This window comes from Zeugodacus cucurbitae, chromosome 5 (assembly GCF_028554725.1).
Source record: "Zeugodacus cucurbitae isolate PBARC_wt_2022May chromosome 5, idZeuCucr1.2, whole genome shotgun sequence".
Lineage (NCBI taxonomy): Eukaryota > Metazoa > Arthropoda > Insecta > Diptera > Tephritidae > Zeugodacus > Zeugodacus cucurbitae.
The window spans coordinates 31322090-31327829 of NC_071670.1; the positions used below are offsets into that span (position 1 = coordinate 31322090).

Genomic DNA, 5740 nt, shown 5'->3' on the forward strand with positions numbered 1-5740 from the left:
ATTATTGTTGGCAGCTTTTACCCACTCAATTTAGTACGCAACTTTCTTACGATGCGCTCGAGTGCTCTGTCTAATGGGGCCACAGTGTCTGCTTTGGTAAAGCAGCTGGGGTAATGCTGCTTTGAATCTGTAATTTCTGCTTGATTGTACCTTGTTTGCTGCAAATATATTATAGCGAATTACATTGAATACTTAAGATATATCGAAATTATATCCTATGCACATTTTAGGTGAGGCAAATAGAGGTTACAGCAGTCAATTACCAACAAAGAACTCATAGGAACGGGTATTGGATCTACGTTAAAATTAAAATTCAATAATTAAGTCGAAAAATGGTCTTTGTACATAACCAAGTCTTCCCATAACAAGTCTCCAATAACAACAATTTCTTATAAACATTTTTTTTATTTTTTACAAATAAAATGATTTTGATCGTACTTTGTAAAGCAACTTGCCACTTCACTCTTCACCATTACTATCCACAATTTGTGTTCGCTTTGTAACCCCTAAAGCATAGAGTGCTCCACAACCCGTTGTTAGTGCCAGTCTGAAGCAATTATTTACATAAGCATGGCTACACTTTTGGTCACGATTCAATTCGATTTTATTTGTCCAGCCGTTTGTAGCGAAATGAAATTAGACGAGCGAGCGCACACTTGCAAAATGCATGCAAGCTCCGACGCATTTTCTTGACTGCATTTATGAAATTAAAATCAAAACACTTAGAACGCTGAAGTTTCATTTCAAATGCTAATTAAATATGCGTAATTTTATTCGATTTCTGCTGTAATATCTTTTTGTTCCTCGATGATTATAAATTCATTGCTATACTAATTTAGCAAAAGCACGCACACTAATGGCGGTAAAAATTCAAACAAGGGCGCAATGACACGTTTACCAACCTGAAGTATTATTCTCGCAGCGAGATTAATTTGCATCGGGCATGTCCGCGCTTTGTTGCTAAGGTCCATTAGGCAGAAGATGTTCTTCGCCAACTTTATTGATTTATGATGTATAATAGTTCTAGCTCTGTCCAGTTGATTTACAGCTTTGTTAACTGCCTGGCTGGCCGTGCGCGTGTATGGAGGCAAATATTTAAGCAATTGGATTGACGTGGTCCACTGCTGTTCACTTTAAAGCAGTAATTGCGTTGCGACGGACAATTATTGGAATAATAGAAATGGACGTAAACAATAAAAAGACACCAAATTTAGGGCAAGAGAGTCGGGACACCTATTGTTACTCGCTGAAAAGCATAAAACCGTCATCTTATGCAAGCTATTCCACATTTTCTTTTTCAAACAGTTTCTTTTTTATTCTTTTCACAAATAATTTAAAATTGAAAACAAAAATCATCTGTTACTTAAGCACTGCTAAGTCTCCCATTTTCATTTTTAGACTGTATAAGGAAATGGCTGAAACTGGAAACTGCAGAAAGTTTCGTTAATATAGCTTAATTAGTTTGCAAGATATATACAAAAAACCTATTTGGGGGCGGGGCCACGCCCACTTAAAAATAATTACATCCAAATGTGCGCCTCCCTAATGCGGTTCTTTGTACCAAATTTTACTTTCATAACTTTATTTATGGTTTAGTTATGACACTTTATGTGTTTTCGGTTTTCGCCATTTTGTGGGCGTGGCAGTGGACCGATTTTGCCCGTTTTCGAAAGCAACCTCCTCGAGTTATGCGTTTAGCAGCACCTTTGCCGATTAATTTTTATATTATAGACTAGCAGACCGCTCCGTCTTCGCACGGGTTTAAACAAGCATTTCAAAAGTTATAAGTTTTTACATACTTATATATGTACATACATACACTGAGAAAAAAGTGCGCTTTAAAATTAAATGTGAACACTTTTAAATTTTATTTAAAGTGTCTCAGTCTATAGGTTCTTTATGGGGAACACAAAAAAAAAATATTTTGTAAAAGTGCTAATTTTAAGTTTTTTAATTGTTTGCGTTTACTTTAAAAGTTAAAATTTTTGTTTTTAATGTAAAATTCTTAAATTTAAAAATGTTAACTTTATTTTATAATGACAAACTTTATATTTTAAAGTAAAATTTATTATTTATAATGTAATCACTTTTAAAATTGTATTAAAAGTGAATCCATTTGATTTAAAATTTTTAAAAGTTTAAAAATAAAATTATAACGTTTATTTTGAAAGTGTTAAATTTAAAATGTAAAGTGATCAATTTGCAGAAAAGTGTTAACGTCTACATTTAAAGTGTTCATTTTATAAATCAAAGTGGCACTTTCTATTTAAAAGTGTTCACTTTATAAATCAAAGTGGCACTTTCTAATTAAACGTGTTCACTTTGACATTTAAAGTCTTCTTCTTAACTGGCGTAGAAACCGCTTACGCGGTTATAGCCGAGTTCACAACAGTGCGCCACGCATCTCTGCTTTTGGCGGTTTGGCGCCAATTGGTAATACCAAGTGAAGACAGGTCCTTCTCCACCTGGTCCTTCCACCGGAGTGGAGGTCTCCCTCTTCCTCGGCTTCCACCAGCGGGTACTGCATCGAAAACTTTCAGAGCTGGGGCACTTTCATCCATTCGAACAACATGACCCAGCCAGCGTAGCCGCTGTCTTTTTATTCGCTGGACTATGTCTATGTCGTCGAACAACACATACAGCTCATCATTCCATCTTCTGCGGTATTCGCCGTTGCCAATGTTTAAGGGACCGTAAATCTTCCGCAAAACCTTTCTCTCGAAAACTCCTAGTGCCGTCTCATCGGATGTTGACACCGTCCACGCTTCTGCACCATAAAGTAGGACGGGAATGATGAGGGACTTGTAGAGTTTAGTTTTTGTTCGTCGAGAGAGGACTTTACTTTTCAATTGCCTACTCAGTCCATAGTAGCACCTGTTGGCAAGAGTGATTCTGCGTTGGATTTCAAGGCTGACATTATTATCGGTGTTAATGTTGGTTCCTAGGTATACGAAATTATCTACAACTTCAAAGTTATGACTGTCAACAGTGACGTGGGAGCCAAGACGCGAATGCGCTGACTGTTTGTTTGATGACAGGAGATATTTCGTCTTGTCCTCGTTCACCACCAGACCCATTCGCTTCGCTTCCTTATCCAGGCGGGAAAAAGCAGAACTAACGGCGCGGGTGTTGTTTAAAGTGTTCACTTTATAAATCAAAGTGGCACTTTCTATTTAAACGTGTTCACTTTGACATTTAAGAATTTAGTAGTTTAAACAAGATACAAGAATGACCAGTCAGGGTAAAATTATACCGGAAAACGACTTGCTGCAAATGTTTGGCAACGATATCCAAATTAATGAGCAGGGTGATTTAACGTACACGTGTGTTGAGGAAGATACGGATCTCCTTAATCTGCTAAAGGAGTTTGATCTGGAAACACTTTTTCTTGGCCAAAAAAGTAAGTAAAAATTCTTCGGCAATATTAACACTTATGCATTATTATTAATGTTCCTTAGATGCTGGAATAACTTTTCGAAGCTTAAAATATTTGTCGAAAGAAGACATTGCGGAAGCAGTAAAAAATATTGGTCTTCGAGCAGAGTTTAGAGAAAAGTTGTTTTTCTGGCGCAAGTCAAAGGTAAATATAATATTAATTTTGAAGCTTATTTGCGACGTTAAGCACGTACATAGATACAATTACCATTTGAATATTACTACGTTTATAATTTAGCAAACTTATTTTTTCAGTTTGGAATAGAAGACGAAACGTTGAGCCAGACTTCAAAAGTTGTTGGTTGGCTAGAAAAAAACCGTCACAAAGATTCACCTTGTTCTTCAAATAATTCAATAAGAAACGCATTTGGATCACAGGTAAGAATATACAGTAAAAGGTTTTGTATTAAATTTTATGATAAATTTAATTGCAGCCCCTTTCAACATTTTTAAACTCTAACTCAGCCGGAAAACAACTTATTCAATATTATGAGGAATGGGCATGTTTTACGAATAAGCAACGCGATGCCCTCATTAAAATAATTTTAGAAGATGTCATGTAAACAAAGACAAAGCTTAGACCAGAACACTTTGCTAGTATTGTGGAAGAAATAATTGGTTTATTTCCCAATGAAAAAGAGTCCCAGGTATTATTAAAAACGATATATTTAAAAGAACATATTGTAAACTGATTTTTTTCAGGATTATTACTACATTCTTCGTCAAAGAAAAAAAAAACCCATCGGGCAAGCTCTATTCCAAATATTTTAATTTAAAGACAAAGATTAGAAAGAGTAGTCCATCCGCGGAAAGATCTCTTTCGAGTGAAGTACGTGATCCATTAGTAGACGAAAATGTTGAAGTTGACGAAACGCTGTTGTTATGTTTAAAAACTTCGCTTCAAAAAGATATCAATAATTGGGATGAGGTTATTGACAAATGGCAAAAAACATTTACATTTCGGAAAAAGGATTTGGCAAAGCTTTCGAATTCTGATTTTTTGCAAGAGTGGCCAATTTTAATCGACTCCAGAGCACCATTTCTAGTATTTAAAAAGAACTTTAACACAAAATTCAAAGATATAAAAGTTTTTATATTTTTTTAGATTAATCTAGATTTCAATTTGATTTATCCAGCAAAAGAATCTTTTAAAAACAAAGTGGGATAATTTTAAAACCAAGATAATGAACTACTACTATGCCAACATACGGAATCAGCAATCAATAGATCTTTTGAACCAAGCAAAAACGACGAAAAAAATTGGTAAGTTGTTGTTAAATTAATAAAATAACACTAAATAATTTTTTTTTTAGATTTTCAAGACTACATTTTTACATTTCTTCTCAATTCAGTTCTGCTGCCTTCAGCAAGATTTAGTGTAGATGGAAATACCAAAAAGAAAGCCACCATTAAAGATGCTAATGAAAGCTTCGTATTGCAGTTAACAACAATTAGCGATTACTCAATACGAATAAAAGAAATTATCGGTAAATATTTTTATAATAAATTGACTGTACAGCCGTTTATAATTGTGGTAGGAGACTCTGAGGACGATCTTAAAACCTTTTACATTTACTTTGACAAAACTTTGTACAAACTAAATTCTTTTATTGAAAGTTTGGATATATGCTTTAAAATCTTTCACGTGTTTAATCTTAAATATCCTAAGATCTGCGAAATGCCATGGATATTTATCCAAAAGTATTTTTATGAATTAGATTCAAAATTTGATTTAAAAAGTTCAAATCTTACTTCATTGTTAACACATATGAATGAAAAAAATTAAATTTTGTAAATTTTCCGATTGTAATAATGTATAAATGTTTCAGATGTTTTCAGTTATTTAAAAGTGTTGATGTACTAATAAGACATTTAAAGCACATGCATTTATTGTCAAATAGAGATAAACTTCAATGCGAACAAAATAAATGTAAGCAAATTTTTCTAACTTTAGTTCTCTTTGTTTGTTTGTTAACACATAAGAATATAATTTACACTTTACAAACACCAACAGAGTTACCCGCCACATCCTCCGGAATTAGGTTAGATGAACCCATTTTATCAGATGAACCTATCATAGTAACAATGCCAGACACAAGTTCACAATTTCATATAAATAGAGAACAAACCATAACGGATTTAAAAAATAAGTCTTTACCTTTATGTCTGCAACTATATTCAAAAAGTACCATGCCAAGAAAAGATGTTTTAAATACACAAAGCATGGTATCAGATTTACTAGGAACAGTTTCAAATTCAAACAGTAACTTATTACCCGAACTACAAAACGATATTGACTGTATTC

General features: G+C 33.8%; 1 long non-coding RNA gene across 1 annotated transcript; it reads left to right on the forward strand.

The window, feature by feature from the left end:
• The first annotated feature begins 3139 nt into the window (after positions 1-3139).
• Positions 3140-5282, forward strand: LOC128922252 (uncharacterized). The gene is made up of 7 exons (XR_008471479.1): positions 3140-3400; positions 3459-3580; positions 3691-3813; positions 3870-4082; positions 4138-4480; positions 4541-4698; positions 4788-5282. It is a non-coding gene; the product is annotated as an uncharacterized LOC128922252 (long non-coding RNA).
• Positions 5283-5740: the final 458 nt, after the last annotated feature.